At 47.0% G+C, this 19,105-nt stretch overlaps 2 non-coding genes across 2 annotated transcripts; one reads left to right on the plus strand and one right to left on the minus strand.

Annotated features, from left to right (window-relative positions):
* The first annotated feature begins 1,868 nt into the window (after positions 1–1,868).
* TRNAY-GUA (transfer RNA tyrosine (anticodon GUA)) lies at positions 1,869–1,958 on the plus strand. The gene is given in 2 exon segments: positions 1,869–1,905; positions 1,923–1,958. It is a non-coding gene; the product is annotated as a tRNA-Tyr (tRNA).
* A 5,441-nt stretch (positions 1,959–7,399) lies between these two features.
* TRNAA-AGC (transfer RNA alanine (anticodon AGC)) lies at positions 7,400–7,472 on the minus strand. Its single transcript has one exon. It is a non-coding gene; the product is annotated as a tRNA-Ala (tRNA).
* Between the last annotated feature and the right edge of the window lie 11,633 nt (positions 7,473–19,105).

The following is a 19,105-nucleotide window of genomic DNA, read 5'->3' on the forward strand; positions in this document are numbered from 1 at the left end:
GCCCCTAGCTTACACACTTACACTTTCCAAGCTTCCAAGTGGATTTCACTGCTCACTGGAATAACGTTACACGATGATACTCGAAGGATGGTTGACTCTCAAAAGCACTACTGAACAATTTAGCGTACCGTACAATATAGGCCGCAATGTAATATGATTTTACATGTACATAGTGCCACTAAATAAAAAAAAAAGACATCCGTACTTTATTCCAACCTCGTCGCATGTTAATTATATTTCACCAATCCACGCATCCTTATGTGGAACCATGGCCTCTAAATCATAGTGCGCATTGTGAAAAGCGGAATGGATTCGTAATAACAGAAGGAACAAAATAACTGTAACTGTCTAGCTGCTCAATCTTCCTAAACACATGCTTTATTAGTTTCCTCGTAGACTCTGCATAGCATATTTACTCTATTACAGAGTCCTCATTTAGCACATACTAAATATTAGTTGCCTTCCAATACAGTGACGCCTAATGTGGCATTTAATTGTCTTTACTGCGAACAGCCACTTGAACCATGGCTTTCTTTGCTGTTTTTGCGAATATCTTTCTGCACAATGGCCTGCTGGGGTCGGGGCAGATTATGACACTTCGATCACGCTACGATCATACTATGATTTAATAAGTTCACCAATAAAGCACCCAAATCACTGCACTTCGACTTCCACAAGTTGGTCCTCAGATATCTCCTTCTTCCACATTATTGCATTTAAGTATAGTTTCTACCCCAAAAGCAACCGGCACTTGCTATATGTAAGCTCCAACGACGCGGTTCCTTCATTTCGATAACTTGCTCACAGCGTACGTTTCCATTGTGGTGCCTACTCGCCTACGCTCTCTCCGTGCTTTTTCTCATCTTGCAGTTTCTTGCCTCGTGTAACCACACTTAAGAACCTCTGTCAATTTGCGTCCTCAAACTATATTTTTCACCTCTCGCATGTATGCTTGGAAATTCTCTGTCAGTTTACGATCGGTAGTAGTCATTAGTTAGTACCCGCCCACTTACATCATGTGACAGAAAGCTGCCAAGGGGCGTCTGTCAGCAACATTGGGCAGATGTATGTTAGCTGCAACATTGCCACTGAAGCTTTGCAGGATCATGGCTGGGGATTCTTCGCAATAAATTCAGGTATACGTTTAATGCGGTGGCTGAAACCAAATGGCACGGAGGATTCGCGGCTGTAACTTGTGTTACATATTTAAATATAGCGCCACGGCCGTATGCTAGGCAGGCCGTACAAAATCAAGCCACGAATGTCGAGAAGAGCTAGCGTGTGCTACAGGTGGCCAGTGCTGCGCTCACGCGGCCCTGTAGTTCTGTACGCTTTTCGCGATCGTTGCAAAGCGAACGGAGCAGGCTTACCCTATAGACAGCAAAATCCTATGCAGATGAATTCATGGAGTGCGTGCCCACGGAGTATTCTAGGAAGTACTGCCTTCGATGAGTCGTATAGACAACGTAATATTACACGTTCCTAGAAACTCCCCAACTGAATGTCAAACACGACGAACGAGAATGACGAATCGAGCAAGGCTGCCGATAGACGGTAACACCACTGCAAGGTCGTCCACAGCGCCTCTTTCCTATTTACTGAATGTCGCTCCACCGATACACCGGTGTTACGTATTTGACCACAGTCATCAATACTGCGGAACCATGCCATTTTTTCCTTAAATCTGGTTAGAATTGCTTAGCGTCCCCTTTAGTGCCAGCCGATGTTCAAGTTAATCTGCGCTCGGGAAAAATTCGACGACGCCGGTGAACCAGTTTCGCGCCAATCCTTAGCTGCATCTTCCTTCAGCTAATTAGGTCACGCCGTCCGCAGGTACTGCCTGCTCTTTAAGGTTTGCGGTTGCCGTTCCGTCGATAGCTCAGTTGGTAGAGCGGTGGACTGTAGAGGCATTGAACACAGGCATCCATAGGTCGCTGGTTCAAATCCGGCTCGACGGATATTTTTTTCTCTCTACGTCCACTGAATGTTACTTTTCTTTGTGATGTAGCAACAAATGCAGACGTCGTCTCTCCTCATAAGAAAAAGGTGGTCATATTCTCCGGGCGAAAAAGAAGGTGTGGCCCTCTTCACGAACTGCGGAGCATCTTTAATTCTCAATAATTAAAGCGGACTGCCTATTGGGCAATATTGTTCCGGTTCAACTCCCTCGAACTCCAACGCGATCCCTTCCCCCCTCCGCGCCCCCACGCCTACACCCATATATCACTCGCAGTCTCGTGGCTCTGCGCACGCGCACAGAAAGAGCCAGCACAAAGCAATTATTTATTTATTTATCCAATTATTTATTTATTTATTTATTTATTTATTTATTTATTTATTTATTTATTTGCAACAACAGTTCGGGGTCCCTCAGGGGGGGAGTGGTTGCAAACAACATGACATTTCCTGAGGGATTATTTACATGGCAATGGTTTTGCAGACCGGATATGTACAGTCTCGTCCACTCTTAGAGTGAACACGGCTCACCGTGGCCGCACTGCACGGACCCAGGGGAGGCGCTTCGCGTCGTCTGCTACAGCGCTGGAGCGCGCCGCCTCTTGCTTTGCTGTAAAGTACACTTCGCTAGACCCAGGTGACTGAGCAGCGCCCGAGGCTCCATTGCGGGAAGGCGCACTTCACTAGCTGGAGCATCTTCCAGCTCTTTCAGTCTACAGCTTGTGAACAGCCTGCTTAATCAATATACATAAACAGAAACAAGCTTCTCACCACATAATCGACTTAAGGAATCGACTTAAGGAAACGACCGCAACCCGCTATAAATTTCGCAGAAAGTTAGAGAGTGATTGTTCAATCACGCATCATGATGTTGCCATGGATTTTACGATTGAGGAGGGCAATATTGTTACTTCAACAGCAACTAAGAAGTGATATCCGCTGCTTCGCATTCTCTTATTGACGCGTTAATGTCGCTGGTAGGAGAGCATGGAGCGCTTTTCGCGATGTAGGAAAGTGCTCTCCCAGGCATAGCAACTGATTTGGCGGCAATTTTACTCCCCCTTTCCCTCTTTCTACATCCTATAAAAAAACTAAATTCATTTTTGTTGTCACAGTTTGGGTAACATCACCGAAGCGTTTCGGGTCTTCTGACGGCTCACTGACGCGAGAAGTCGCATTCTCATGAAGAGGAATCGTCGGTCAATTATTTCGTTACATTGATTAGGTGAAGTAATGCATGTGGCGCCGTCGTTTTTTTTTTTTTGGTTGTTCGTTTTTTTCTCCTTGGAGTCAATGCACGCCGCATGCGAATGCTGTTTCTGTCCGTTTTGAATAGGTAATTGGAGTGGAAAATCTATAATCTAAATGCCTATTGTCTAGCTTAAATTACGTCTTGCCGGGTAATTAAGTCGTTATTTGCTTCTATTTCATTTCAGTACTTCCTCGGAATGGGCCATATGCATATTCTCACCAGCATATAATAATTTGTTAATTGTGCGGTATACGCCCCGAAGCGACACATGGCATCTGCGTTACGCCATAGAGGTGGGCATCGGATAAATTTGGAGATTAGGAGGAATTGATTTCCTTTTTTTTTAGGGGGTAGGTTGGGGTGGGCTGGGCTGAGTGGGTAAAACCCAAATATGAATACGGCACACGAACCCTTGCCGCGGACAAGCGATGCTGTTGCCGTCGTGGGGAAGTGGCCGGTCCGTGTTTTGGGCGAACGGTGTCACGATATTTAAACCGGCGGTCATGAGGCCGGCCCGGTGTCGTCTGCCCACAGCATGCCGGTGGTCGGTAAACGAACTCGCCATTTGCAAAAGCTAAGGCCGGCCCAAGCCAGATTGCTGTGGTCGGGCCAGTCTACTTTTTAACTGACCATGGGCGTCAGCCCGATCAACCGCCGAGCCCCCCCACCCTTCTTTATTTTGCTTAGGTCATGCTATCCCGTCTTAGCTTAATATTATGATGCGGTACAGCCAACGACTAGTCAACTGAGAGACTGGCCGCTCAGGAGTTAAAGATTCTGGGATGACTCGCCAAATCGAAAGGCACGAGAGGTGTTTCCATTAAACGCATTTCCGTCGACTTGCATGATGAATTGCATTTTGTTCGGTAGCTGGTTGCCATGGCACTTCGATAAAAACGCTGTAACAGTGAAGGATAATTTCATTTCCCCGGTGCATTATGAAAACTAGCCATGTCGCGGGTACTGGAAAAAGAAAGACGACGCATTGTAGATCTGTGCCTACAAAACTATTCTCAACGCGTTATATGGGAGATGACAAAAAGGTCACTGAAAACTGTAAATAGAATCGTCCAGGCTTACAAGAAGGATGGAAGAATAGGGGATGCTCCCCGTAAAGCCCGGCAAAGAGGGACCATTGTTGCGGCGGCTGCTGCTCCAAACCCGACCTCCACCGTTCGAGAAATTAAGAACAGCCTCAGGCTTGCTGGCGTCCCTGACATGACTATTAAGCGTCGCCTCTACGCCTCAGCCTAATAAAGAGCGCGAAAAAATGACTGTATTTTTACCCTCATCACTTATAAAAAACATGCTAAGTGATTTATGTGGTTAGAAGCTTGTTTCTGTTCCTGTATATTGATTCAGTTCAGTTCAGTTTAGTTTCAGTTTTATTCGTCATTCCAAAACAATAAGTAAACAACAAATAGTATGCAGACGAGGGTCCCAAAGTCAATGACTGCAACGGGACCCTCGGTTCTAAAAAGAAAAAAAGAAAGATGTATACAAAACGTAGGTTAACGCAGCAAATATAAAAGAGTACAAGGAAAACAAATGAATGAATGCAGGCTATTCACAATCTGCAGATGGAACCACCTGGAAAATGCTCCAGGTAGTACACAGTTTTAGTATAGCGTAAAGCAGCAAACGGAAAGAGTTAGCGTTAGCGTTAGCGTTGCGTGCACCACACTGCGCATGCGCTGTACGTAAACGCTGCTGGTGCTCTTACGTAGGTACGCTATTTTCAGGATAGCGGTGAACGCTAACGCACGCAAGGGGAGTCTTACGTACGGCGACATGGCAGCGCCAGTCGAAGTGAGAGCTGCCCGCTTCGGATCTATCGAGTCGTCGGCCTGCACTGTTCGGCTCATTCATTCCCAACTAATGCTCGTGTTCGCTTTAGATTTGTGTGATGATGCTTCGACAGTGGCGTACAGGTGACAAATGGACGCTGTTTACTATATACGTTCTCGTTTAGCGGCGCAGTAGGCTTAACGAGTAGGTTTGCTCTTGTTTGCTCATGTTTGCTGTATCCGCCTCGAGATGGCGCCCAAGTGAATTTCGCTCGTTCGCTTGGTGTAAAGTCGCATGTCAAGCCGATGCACGTCACATTTTCCGCGGCAAAACAAAGTAGTGTGGTCGATGCAGTGGTCCCAATGCGTGTGCGCTTTACTAACGACGACGACATGAACCTCCTGAACGAGGTTTTCGCCTTGAACCCATTCGGACAGACGTCAAAATGGGCGTCTGTTGCGAAAAAGTGGAAAGAAGTGGGAAATCCGCTATCTGAAAGCGAAATTGCCGGCGAAACATCTCCTCCGGAATACACCTCGATATTGAGCAGGCCGCCTCTTGAGAACACGTACAACCTGCGCGGTCGCTCTCGTTCCCGAAGCATGAGGACGTCTATGTCATCCCAACTTAGAAAGTACAGGTAATATGGGTCCCACAGAACACTCGATCGCGGCATGCTAAGAATAATCAGTGTGTTTCGCGACTCTCGACAAAACAACACTGAAACCAAACACCTGCATGCGTAATTAACGCAGCGACTGTGGCTTTGGGCAAGCTTGACTTAGGGACACACTTGCGGATTCGGCATTGGATTAGCTCGACATTTCTTGTGGATTTGGCTTGCCTGTATTTCGTGTTTTTACATCTAGATGGCGCCGTATATGTTTGCGTTAACGTTAGCGCTTTTCTCTGTTCCGCTAACGCACGCTAACGCTAACGCTAACGCAAGCGTTTTACGCTATACTAAAACTGTCTAGTGAAGTGCGCCTTCCCGCAATGCCGCCTCCGGCACTCAGTCACCTGGGTCTAGCGAAGTGTACTTTACAGCAAAACAAGAGGCGGCGCGCGCCAGCGCTGTAGCAGACGACGCGAAGCACGGCGCTTGGGTCCGTGTGCGACTGCGCCGCTTCGCTTCGATGCGCCGCCGCGCCGGACGCACTGGCGCCCCGCGGAGCACGGCCACGGTGAACCGTGTTCACCCTAAGAGTGGCCGAGACTGTACAAATGTACACTAGCGCAATACAGTAATAAAGTCAATGTAAAACATAAGGTAATAAATATTAGGGCTTATAAAAAGTACAACGAAGTTTGTATGTATTCAATCAATAGATAGATAAAGGAAATCTTTAATACAATAAGCTAACGCGAAATGTTTCACGTGAAGCCAATTCCCAAAATAACGCAAATTACAATAAACACAATACTCACAGCTTACAATCATCATTGTAATGGCAATACAAAGACTTAAAGTAAGAACATTAATCAAAAGTTGAAAAACAATCTTTCATTTGCCTTCTGCTGTATGTAGCCAAGCCAATGTTTCTCTGTTCACGTTTGTTGAGCAAGAATGGCAATGTAAACCTGAGAGATTGCACGCAATGGCCTGTGCACGAAAGCATAATCATCCACCCTCCCGACTTCAAACATCTTGATTATTGGCTCACTGTACTACGCGCGGCAACAAAGCAGCTCCTATGCGCTGTGTCGTGTGGCACGTGGAATAAGTGTTTGGAAGAGCTAGCAACACCCGTATAGCCTTTGATTGGGGAATGTGCCAAGTAAAGTTTTTTTCTTCTCAACAGTCAGTGACGTGGCGTCGTCATGTCACCGCCGTCGCTTCATCCCCATAATGCAGTCACTGCTGTTGTCGTCGTTTTCATTGAACCATTGTCGATCTGAAGTCGTTGTTGCCTAGAGTTTAACAACACTGCACTATGTTGGGGGCAGTGTAAGCTCGACGATTTGGCTATATTGTAAGCGGTTATCTTTCAGATGGAGGCGCTGTGTTAAAATTATAAGTTGGGGACCTTGAACTAAGTTGCAAATTAAATGCTCTCGCAGTAAATGCGTTCAGAGACACAGGATTCGCTGATCTGAATGCGTTTGTACAATATCTCACCGAAGGTTTGTCAAAAATGTCTGGATAAATTTTTATAATGCATAAAGCACCGCTAATGCAGTGAACTATTCGAACTAAGCGTATCTTATATGAATGTTACTTTTATCCAAGTGCACAAAATTGCAAAAAGCTTTTCTGGTGAGTGCACATAAAGGCACCATTTTGCAGTTCACTCCAACTGCACAAAACTGAGCGCTTACATCGACTTTCTCACAACTCGGTATTGCGGCACAATCAAAAAAAAAAAAATGTTGTAGCTAATTTTTATTAGGAAAAAAAAGTCGTGGAGGTGCTGGGTATCGATCCCAGTACCTCTCGCATGCTAAGCGAGCGCTCTACCATCTGAGCTACACCCCCGACACATTTACTCGGTAACCGAGTCGCTGCTGTATTGTGCTTTTCGCGGGAAACTAGGTCGAAGGAAAGCGAACGGCGGTGGTGAGAAGGGGAGGGGGTTAGGAGGGGCGGCGACCGGTTGCCGCAAGAATCTCGCTTCGCATATTAAAGGGATTGTCCAGCGCTCGGAACACGTTTTTGGATTGCGGTGGAGAATAAACCATCGTCTGTCACATTGACTTAACGAGAATGCTTGTATTTAATGAACCTGGAGATGTATATTCTTAACTTGGCTCTGAATGTGGGTGCAAAAATAACACGTGGCTTAGCTTGACGGTGAAACAGTTTCGTCTATCAGTGTACAGTCACGTAACCAAACACTATTGCAGGGTGAGTTCTTGTGCTTGTATATAAAGATGTATTGCCAGATGTATTTTCAGGGCGCTCTGCTAAGTTTCTTTGCATCAGACAGCAATTTGTTTCTAATACCTAGTAGAAGTTATTTCATCTTCAGGTGGAGAGAAGCAGGTGATAATGTTGCTTACACAGTTGACTGTGTGGAAGATCGGACTAATGAGCCTCTTGTTCTTTTTTTTTTTTTAGCGGAGTATGTCAAATGAAGAAATGACTTTTGCCTGAAGTAAACGTGAGGTCTTACAACACTACTTCATCGAAGCTTAATTCCCGCTAGTTTGGTGAGTGCTATAAATGAAACGTTGACTCACCATCCCGGCTCTGCGAAAGTGGACATTCAGCGAAGTTGTGCCAGTACCACCACTACAACTGCTGAAGGGAGTATGCAAAGTTTTAATAGCATACGCATGCTTGTTTTCCGCTTGTTCGTTATGGAAACCTGCGCTGTTCTGTGCATTGTATGCGGGATTCCGATTAATGTATGCATTGTTCGCATCGCATTGCTGAGTGCTTGCAGCCTCTGCGTTACGAGAGGAATGAGTCATTGCACTTTTCTGAGTTTTGCACTTTTCATTGCACTTTTCCATTGCTGAGTTTGATCAGTTCTGCTCACAGACGGACACGAAAGACTACCGACTGGCTAAGAGCTTCGCTGTAAAACGTAACTATATTCTAGCTTAGTTTAAATTCAACGGCACCGAATCTTAAAAAACGAGCAAGCTTTATGCAGTACAGCAGCGTCGTTTTATCGTAGTTAACTTCAATCGTCAAAACAATTGCAACGCCCGCATCTCCTATGGTCACCTTGTGCCCGATATATATATATATATCTTCCCAATGTTGTAGCTGGGACGGAAAGTGTGAAACGACTAATCCATAGCTGCGTATATATATATATATATATATATATATATATATATATATATATATATATATATATATATATATATACGGAGCTATGGATTAGTCGTTTCACACATTCCGTCCCAGCTACAACTATGGGAAGACTACGGGCAGAGGCACTTGCACGCGAAGGCAAGAAAGCACGGCAAAACACAGACACAAGCCTCAAGCGCACAAAAAAAAAGAACACTGGGAGAACCGCAAAAAAAAAAAAAATTATAATGCACTCCGAAAACATCCTGACCACGCGAAGCACGCAAAACTGAAAATGACGTGAAACAATGGTAAAACAAAAGATTTACCATACCGACTGCTTGCGAAGTTTGACTTGCATGGTGTAACACACGGTGTGACTAACACAGCTTCGCTGTTCGACGATCTTCACGGACTAGAAGGGGCGGCCATTTTTTTCTGTGTTTAATGGTTTCGTCTCGAATATGGAGCTGGTCGAGGATCGTGCTTGACTCTGTGGTTCTTAAGTTTGGTTGGGGGCCTGCTGAAACCAGGCGCAATCACATATTTGTTTTATCCACCGCGTGTCAGCATGTCATTCATTGCGAACCGTTGAAAACCTCATCCCTCCTATGTAGCTCACGATATACCTGCAGGGCAGGCAGCAGGATTTTATCATACCTATTGCATAAAGAAGAGACATAAATTTGGTCAAGAGAAGAGTGCGTGACATTACCAGGAGACCCAACCGACTTTTTCAATGCTGAGCCTTAGCACTCTGGTCGAGCTAAGGTGAGAAATTTATACGACGTAAGTGTCGAAACATGGTACCCAGTGGGCAAAACTAGATGGGTCACAGGCTTGCCAAAAAAAAAAAACTCGAATTGTTCGTAATATAGTCGCACAAACTGAAATTTATGAGTGGACTAAAAGGTTGGCAATGCCAAAATAGTACTACAGTCCTTAATATGAGGTTTCAATCAAAAGTGGATATGGAAATCGGCTCTATCACAAGATCCCTACTCTATATAGTTTGGCTTAGGGGAGTACGTCACACTTCTCTGTCTTATTCATCGTTTTCTTCGAAGGAAAACTGTTGTGACCAAAATTTCATTGCAATAGAAGGACATGTAATGTATGCTTACGCTTCACGCTTGTTCGTTGAAGCCAACCACTGTCATTACTTAGTGGTACATTAAATCAGTAAACGCCACTTGCGCATAACTTTGTCACTAAACTAAATCTGCACATATATGACCGTTTGTTAGAAAGCAGCTATGTATAAAGAGCGAAATAACAATCAATGGGAAAATTTAAACGAAGCCAAGAGTGTAATCGGCAGTTTCTTACCCGAGCCTCGTTTTCTTCTCAGCTACTTTCGGATCAATCTCTCTAGAAAAACCACTGGGACCATAGTTTAGAAAGACAAAGCACTTACTTCCTTTCAGAGACCGCAGGTTGGTCTAACCGATGATGCCTAGAACTCCACTGCAGCGCCTGTAGTAAAAATCATGCGCCATACTGCAAATGAACACACCATCGAAAAGAGCCCCCTGTTTTTCCCGATTTACAGGGTACACAGGGCACACGCATGAGGAGCTATTCACGGAATGGCTCTTCATAAGGTCGACATATGACAGCGTTCATGGGCAAAATCGTTTTCGTTGTGGACTAATCCATTGCGTGCAACCGTGCCTTCGCTGCCGTCGCCGCGCTTATTCAGGAGTATATATCGGGACGTAGGCACGTGTTTGTGCGAATTCTCCACCATGATATATTTGTAGGCAAAGCAAAAAAGGTCCATGGGAAGAGTTACAGCTAGTCGGACTAGATGTACCAGATGTAAAAAGCTTGACCACATCAAAGTGCGGACTGAAGAAAACAACAAAATATGTGACCTGTACCGAAGCGCGTTATGCGCTTAATTTTTCGTTGTTGTAGGAAAATTTTAAATTTGGAAGGGAAAAAAACTAACCTATCACATCTAATTCTCCGATTCTTTGAACTATTTCAGCCATTTTGAGCCTGCCTATCTATCTATCTATCTATCTATCTATCTATCTATCTATCTATCTATCTATCTATCTATCTATCTATCTATCTATCTATCTATCTATCTATCTATCTATCTATCTGTCTGTCTGTCTGTCTGTCTGTCTGTCTGTCTGTCTGTCTGTCTGTGTCTGTCTGTCTGTCTGTCTGTCTGTCTGTCTGTCTGTCTGTCTGTCTGTCTGTCTGTCTGTCTGTCTGTCTGTCTGTCTGTCTGTCTGTCTGTCTGTCTGTCTGTCTGTCTGTGTCTGGCTGGCTGGCTGGCTGGCTGGCTGGCTGGCTGGCTGGCTGGCTGGTTGGTGGGCTGGCTGGCTAGCTGGCTTGCTGGTTGGCTACCTAGCTAGTTAGCGAACCAGTCAGCCAGCCAGCCTTTTATGCCCGACCGAGTGCCCAAATTAATCTACCTGCTTTAGCCACTATGTATGTGCTCCGGGTTGTGATGCTGTCGTGGTCGTGCCGGAGTTGTAATTGCGTCTTCTTGATAAATTACAATCGTCATGCCTTCGTCATCACGTCTTCTAGACAGACTCACTGCACCAAGTTGTTCAATAGCTTGGGCCAGATGGTATGGGCTCGTGGTCACCATGATTTCATGGTCGTTGCACCACCAACATTCCAGCTTTGTACTCCGACACTTGCCATGCTGTAGTCGTCACTCTATGTCATACAGTTGTCATGTATTTTATGTCACACTGCCAAAGTAATACTGTCGTGTTCATGCGATAGCCTTCATTCTAGCTTCTTTATATGCCGGTCGTCGTGCTGTCATTGCAACGGCTACAACTCTGACCAAGTGGTCCAAGTTGCCTGATACTTTAAGCCACTAGGTATGTGTTCGGCGTCGAGATGCCGTCGTGGTCATTACATCGTCTTCATTCCAGCTTTCTTATCCGACTCTCGTCATGAGGACATCATCACGCCATGGTCGTCAAACAGTCGTCGCCGTGCCGTAGTCATCACGCGGTAATTTGTCATTGTGATCACTTAAGTACCATTATCTTATCGTCATGCCGTCGTCGTCATTCCCCATTTGTCTTTCCATCGACGTCAATCTTTCTTTGTCGTGCTATTGTAATCATACTGTCATCAGTCAATCGTGATTATTCAATCCTTGTCATGTCGTCATAGTCAGCTAGTCGTTATTGTGCCTCCATTGCCAGGTTCTTGTAATATCGTCATGTTCGTGTTCCAATCATCATTGCAGCTTCTCCGTCTGACTCTCGTCATGCGTTCGTAATCACGTCATCGTCGTCATAGAGGTTCAGTGATACATTCATCGTTCCGCCATTGCGATTATACATTAGTGATTATCCCATTGTCCTCATGCCGCTGTCTTCCCATCATCGTCAGGCATTCGTTGTCATATCGTCATATCGTCGTTTGCATGCCGTCGCGGTCAGTCGTCATCCTTCTAACTTCGACATCCGGCACACACAATGCCATCGTCATCAGGATATCGTTTCACCGTCGTCATCATTTCAGTATTGTCATCCGATAGTCGTCAAGCCACTGTCGTCATACAACTATCATGAATCTAACGACGTCATTCCAAGTTCGTAATTATATCGTAATCATTCAGTCGCGATTATGCTACCGTTGACATGCCGTCGTTACAATTTCGTCTTCGTCACATATACGGTATCACGCATCCTTTGTGATACCGTCCTCGTCCTACCATCTAGGTAGTTGCATAACCATCATTCCCCCTTCCTCCATCCTGCTGTCGTCCTAGAAATCTCATCACGGCATCGTCGCCATACCATCGTCATCTCGTTTGCCCTACGACGTCGTCGTCACGTTGTCGCCCTTATTCTATCGCTATAATTTAGGAATCTAGATCTTATTGTCCTCATGCTGTCGTCGTTACACGCGTTTATCGTTCGATCAATACCATTCCTTCATTTTATGGTCCCTACATCTGCGTCATACTGAGTCATTGTCATGCCTTCATACTGATGGCAACCTTGTCAAACGAATGCCAGTGGGACGATATCGGGGTAGGTGGCATATAGCCGAAGTAGCGAAACTCTCACAACTGCCATTAGTCATGTTAAAATAACATGGCTCCAAGAATATTGTCTGTAGCTACATTCCTCGACAGCTATTCGCATTACCCTCGACAGTCATCGTGAGATGAGTTCTACCGTAACTTATGTTATCTATATTATTTGGAAACTCAATGCCTCAATTCTGGCGTAATGCGGACACGTGCGATCGTTCCCCACCTGCAGCACGTTTTTTTCATCCACTTTCATTGCCATTAATTTAAAATTTATTTAATTCAATTAGTGAGTACGAGTAGTTTCCCCTGTTTTCTCCTTGGTGTCTGTGTTGGCTTCTCGTGATATGATTAACAAAGATTGGGCCTCTCAATTAACCCCCTTTCTTCTTGTCCAATATATATATATATATATATATATATCTTACCGCGACGCCGTCTGTGCCCAACATCGTTGACGATGAAGACGACGACCTCGTGTGTGCAAGCGAGGGTGCTAGAGAAGCAGAAGCTTAAACTGAACGCTTGTTATAATTGCCTGGATTAAATACTGCTCTCCGCCTTTGTCTCAAGTGAGCCGTGACACAGGTGGACGTGCTTGGTATCGCATCATCGTCTAATGATAGGAACGACTCCTGCGAGTAGCCCTGCATCAAGCCCTTCAAGACATCATCCACGTGTCGAGACACCTGTGCACCGCGCAAGCCGCCGCCTGCAAGGCCTGTGCCCGGAATTCGGTCTCTTGCAACGAACTTCGTCAGCGACCTGACCGACTCAGGAAATGGACTACAGAAGCTTGTCGCATCGCACAATTTCAGTGCACTTCTGTTGTCATCATTGGGTACATGTTGCGACGATAGGTTTCCGTTGTAGAACAGTTCTCTGTAGTACAACAGAAGTTTGTCGCATTACTTCAGGAACACTTCTGTTATGACAATTGGGGGCCTGTTGGAATGATAGGTTTCTGTCGTACAACAACATTTTTCTGTAGTACAACAGAAGTTGGTCGCATTACTTCAGGAACACTTCTGTTGTGACAATTGCGGGCCTGTTGCCACAATAGGTTTCTGTAGTATTTCAACAGCTCTCTTTAGCACTACAGAAGTTTGTCGGGTTACCTGAGGAATATTTCTGTTGGGAAAACAGGGTGCCTGTAGTGATGACAAATTTTTCTGTGGGACTACAAACATCTGTTGTAGAGCTTCAGCTTTCTGTTGTAACAACAGACATACGACAGAGTGTACTTCTGTAGTCACAACAAGAAATGTCTGTTGTACATCAGAAAAGTCTGTCGCTCCATCAGGGATCTGTGGTTACTACAGAAAAATCCTATTGTACATCAGAAATTTCTGTAGTACTGAACACAACCTATGTTGTCATTTTCAACGGGGGGTGCTTGCAAGTACAATACAAGTGACTGTCCAAAACAATCTAGTCCCCACAAGCTTCCACGGTGACGCGTACGAAGACGCCGAAGACTGGCTGGACCAGTACGAACGCGTAGCGAAGGTCAATCAGTGGCGTCCGGACCAGAAGCTTTCCAATGTGTACTTTGCTCTTGAAGGTAGCACAAGGACGTGGTTCCAAAACCGCAAGGCACATTTGACAACGTGGGACGAATTTTGCCGTCTGCTACTTGACAGTTTCGGAAGCACTGATCACCGGGATAATGCACAACGCCTTCTCGAGTTGCGCATTCAGAAGCCCAAGGAAAGTGTCTCCATGTTTGCCGAGGACATGTCTCGTTTGTTTCGCCGCGCGGATCCCAACATGCCGGATTCGAAGAAGCTGAGCCATCTCATGCGCGGCGTCAAAGAACAGCTATTCGCTGGTATCGTGCGTAACCCGCCTACAACAGTGGGAGAGTTCATTAAGGAAGCCACAGCAATCGAGCGGGCGCTCCAGCTGCGTTGTCGGCAATACGAACGCCCGACTAATACGAACGCCTGCAGGAGCCGCAGTACTCACAGTGACAGACGAGACCTCGCTGCGTCAACTGATAAGAGACATTGTGTGCGAGGAGATTGCGAAGCAAACTGTGACACCGAAGGAGTTTACTGTTGCTCCGGTCGCTGAAGTTGTTCGCCAAGAAATTTGGCAAGCATTAGCTTCTCCTGAGCCACTACCTGAACCATGTCCCGAGCCGCGCTTCGAGCCACGCGCATATAGCTAAGCAGACGCTGTCCGTCGCCCGCTTTCCACCGTGCCGGTACAGCAGTACCACCAGCAGCCACCTATGGCTGCCTGGATACAGAGGGAGCATTTCAGGCGACCCCAGCTTCGCAGGACCGACGTATGGCGCACTGTTTCCTATGTGGGAAACCAGGGCACATTTATCGTTTTTGCCCTCATCGCCAGGGTGGCATCCAGGAAATGTCACCTGCCACTCCACGACAGTTTCCAGAGAGACATCGACGCTTCGACGACACTGTCACTCGGGAACAAGGCAGCCCAGCTAACCTCCGGTCGCGCTTGCCGTCTCCGTTGCGTTATTCTTCGCCGAACAATCGCAGTTTCGCCGACGTAGTGAGAGGCCACTCTCCAAGCCCACGGCGGGGAAACTGAAATCGGCGACCTCCGGGGGGAAGGTTGCAAGTCGTCGAACCGCCGAAAGTCCCCCAACATTACAGAGAAACGAGTAGAGCAACCCGGAGCAACGGAACGCCGACGAATTTGTGAGTGCCGACCTACTCTTAGGGATTGATGGGCACGACGTGACAGCTTTAGTTGATACTGGCGCAGACTTTTCGATAATGAGTGAGAGGTTGGCAGAGCGGCTTAAGAAAGTCGAAATGCAATGGACAGGCCCTTATATTCGAAATCCGGGGGCCATATAATGACACCTACAGGAATATGTACTGCACGACTCCAGATAGGAAATACAGATTTTGTCGCCACGTTTATGATTTTAAAAGAGTGCTGCAGATCACTCATCCTTGGTATGGACTTCTTGCCGGAGTACGGTGCCGTGGTTAACATACGGGACGGCGAGATAACCTTGTCAACTTGTACAGAGACGAGCCACGACGAAGAGCACCAACGTACATCGCTACGTGTCGCTGACGACGACGTCTGCATACCACCACTTTCATGCAGTCTTGTCTCCGTCAGTTGCCGAGAACAGTTTAACAAGGACGGTGTAGCCGAGCAACTAACTGCACTTCAGTTCTCAAGGTGTTGCCATTGCGCGCGGTATCGTCAGCCTAATCGGTGGTCGCACAGAGGTACTTCTCACAAATTTCACCAATGAACGCCGGCAGATCAGTAAAGGCAGCGCTGTGGCATACTTTGATGAAATTGACCACGTTCAACACTGCTTTGCTGTAAAAGACGAATCGACCACCGATACGATACCACATGAACCCGTCGTCGACGTTGACCCAGGTTTAGCGCCGCAACAGAAACAAAGTGTCAGGCAACTGCTTGACGATATTACGGACTGCTTCTCTACAACGTCCCGAGTGCGTCAAACACCACTGACGAAACACCGCATTATTACGGAGGAAACAGCAGTACCCATCCGACAGCATCCGTATCGCGTGGCTGAGAAAGAGTGTGAAGCAATAGAGCAGCAAGTCAATAAAATGCTAGAAGATGTCATCCAGCCGTCAAAAAACTCTTGGGCATCGCCCGTGGTACTCGTTAAGAAGGATGGTGGCCTGAGGTTTTGTATCGATTATCGCAAGCTCAATCGGGTTACAAAAAAGGATGTGTAGCCCTTACCACGCATCGACGATTCCCTCGACAGCAAGCAGGCCATCGGCAATTTCGTCCGTGGTAGGATTTGCAAACAGGCGTTCCATGTCCTCACACGACGCCCCCTAAGCGGCTTGAAAACCCTCGTGTGGACCCCCGCTCACGCGGCTGTGCCCGGCAACGCGTCGGCTCACAGTTTGGCTCGAGATCTCGCGCGCCGAGCCTCGTCCGCGGATGCGGACGGCGTGAATGAGGAGGAGAGACACGAGGAACCCTGCGAGACCTATTATGAAATAGCTCATCGGTATCGCTTGAGGCGTCGCGCGCTTCCACCACCGGCCAAGCAACTCGACAAAACGCAAGCGGTCGCGTTTCGGCGACTTCAGACAAATACATACCCACACCCAAAATACATTAACAAAATCACGGGGGGCAGGGAAAGCGACAAATGTAGGCTATGTTCAGAAACAGGAACACTAACACACATAATGTGGGAATGCACCTCGCTCCCGTTCTCTCATCCCCCCGTCAGCAGCGAGACTGACTGGACAGCCTGGCTCAGTTCCGGGGACGTCGACCGACAACTTGAGCTGGTGGACTGGGCGGAAAAGGCCAAGCAGGCCCAGGGCCTTACTTGAGCTCTAACCCTCAGCCACGTCCCTCTTTACCCTTCCCCCTTTCAATAAAGTTTATTACCACCACCACCACCACCCTCGACAGGTTACGGCACGCACGGTACTTCTCATCGATGGACTTAAAAAGTGCATACTGGCAAATAGAGGTCGATGAGCGGGATCGCGAAAAGAGTGCTTTTATAACGCCTGATGGGCTATATGAATTCAAAGTTCTCCCTTTTAGTTAGTGTTCCGCCCCAGCCACGTTCCAAAGAATGGATGCTGTTCTCTCAGACCTTAAGTGGGAGACTTGCTTAGTCTACCTAGACGATGCCATTGTTTATTCTGCCACATTTGATGAACATCTCAGACGGCTACGGTCGGTTCTTCAAGCCATACGGTCCGCTGGGCTTACCTTAAAAGCTGAAAATTGCCACTTTGGCTATGAAGAACTACAGTTTTTGGGCCCCGTAGTAAGTCACACAGGTGTCAAACCTGATCCTGATAAAATCGCAGTTGTCGCAAAGTTTTCAAGGCCTACAGACAAAAAGGCAGTCAGACGCTTCGTGGGCCTATGCGCATATTACCGGTGATTTATTGCGGTTTTTGCACGCATCGCCTCACCACTCACCTGCTTAACCAGAGAAGATGTCACGTTTGTGTGGGGCGAGGAGCAGGAGGCGGTATTTAACGAGTTGCAGCACCGCCTACAAATTCCGCCTGTTCTTGCCCACTTTGACATGGATGCGGCGACAATGATCCACACCGATGCCAGCAACGTAGGTCTTGGCGCGCTCCTTGTTCAGCGGCAAGACGGCGCTGAGCGAGTCATCGCTTACGCGAGCAGAACATTGTCACGTGCCGTGTCGAACCACTCCACCACAGAGAAGGAATGCTTGGCTGTAGTATGGGCAGTTACCAAGTTCCGCCCGTACATATACGGTCACCCATTTCAAGTTATAAGTGACCACCATTCTCTCTGTTGGTTGACCAACGTGAAAGATCCATCTGCACGTTTGGCACGCTGGAGCCTACGGCTTCAAGAGTACGACATGACAGTGGTCTATAAATCGGGAAGGCAGCACTTAGACGCTGACTGCCTTTCCAGATCGCCGATCGAGTCGTCAGGCGGAGATTACGAATCCGCGGGCTCTTTAGGAGTTGTTGATGCGGCCACCATCTCTCAAGAACAGCAGGAGGACCAGGAGCTCGCGTCACTAATTGATTTCTTAGAAGGCCGCACCACAAACAAGCCCAGATTGTTCTCAAGGCACCTGTCATCATTATGCCTACGAAACAGTGTTCTTTTTAGGAGGAACTTCTCTTCAACAGGGAAGAGATATCTACTAGTCGTCCCTAAAACTCTCCGCAATAAAATTTTGCAGGCCTCTCACGATGAAGCTACCTCAGGTCACGTAGGCTGCACAAGAACATTAGCACGGATAAAAGAAAGGTATTACTGGCCACGGCTCGCAGCACAGGTGAAGCACTACGTTCGAACGCGCCTTGACTGTCAGCGACGAAAAGTGCCACCTACGAAACCTGCCGAACTATTACATCCCGTTCCAGTGCCGGAAACACCGTTTGCACAAATTTTGATGGACCTTTTGGGCCCATTCCCAATGTCTGCTGGCGGAAATAAGTGGATCATAGTTGCGACAGATTACCTCACGCGATATGCTGAAACCAAGGCACTTGCTAGCGGCACAGCCGCCGAGGTCGCACAGTTCTTCATCGAGAACGTCGTCCTGAGGCACGGTGCTCAAGCGGTCATCGTAACCGAGAGGGGAACCGTGTTCACGGCTGAACTTTTGCGAACTGTACTCACCCTCAGTGGCACAGAAGGACGACAGCCTATCACCCGCAAAGCAATGGACTTACGGAGCGCCTCAACAAGACTCTCGCAGACATGCTGTGCATCTATGTCGACGTGGAACGCAAGAACTGGGACCAAATATTACCCTCCGTAACGTTTGCTTATAATACGGCTCGGCAAGAAACAACAAGAATGACGCCCTTCAGTCTAC

This window comes from Dermacentor andersoni, chromosome 6, assembly GCF_023375885.2.
Source record: "Dermacentor andersoni chromosome 6, qqDerAnde1_hic_scaffold, whole genome shotgun sequence".
Classification (NCBI taxonomy): domain Eukaryota; kingdom Metazoa; phylum Arthropoda; class Arachnida; order Ixodida; family Ixodidae; genus Dermacentor; species Dermacentor andersoni.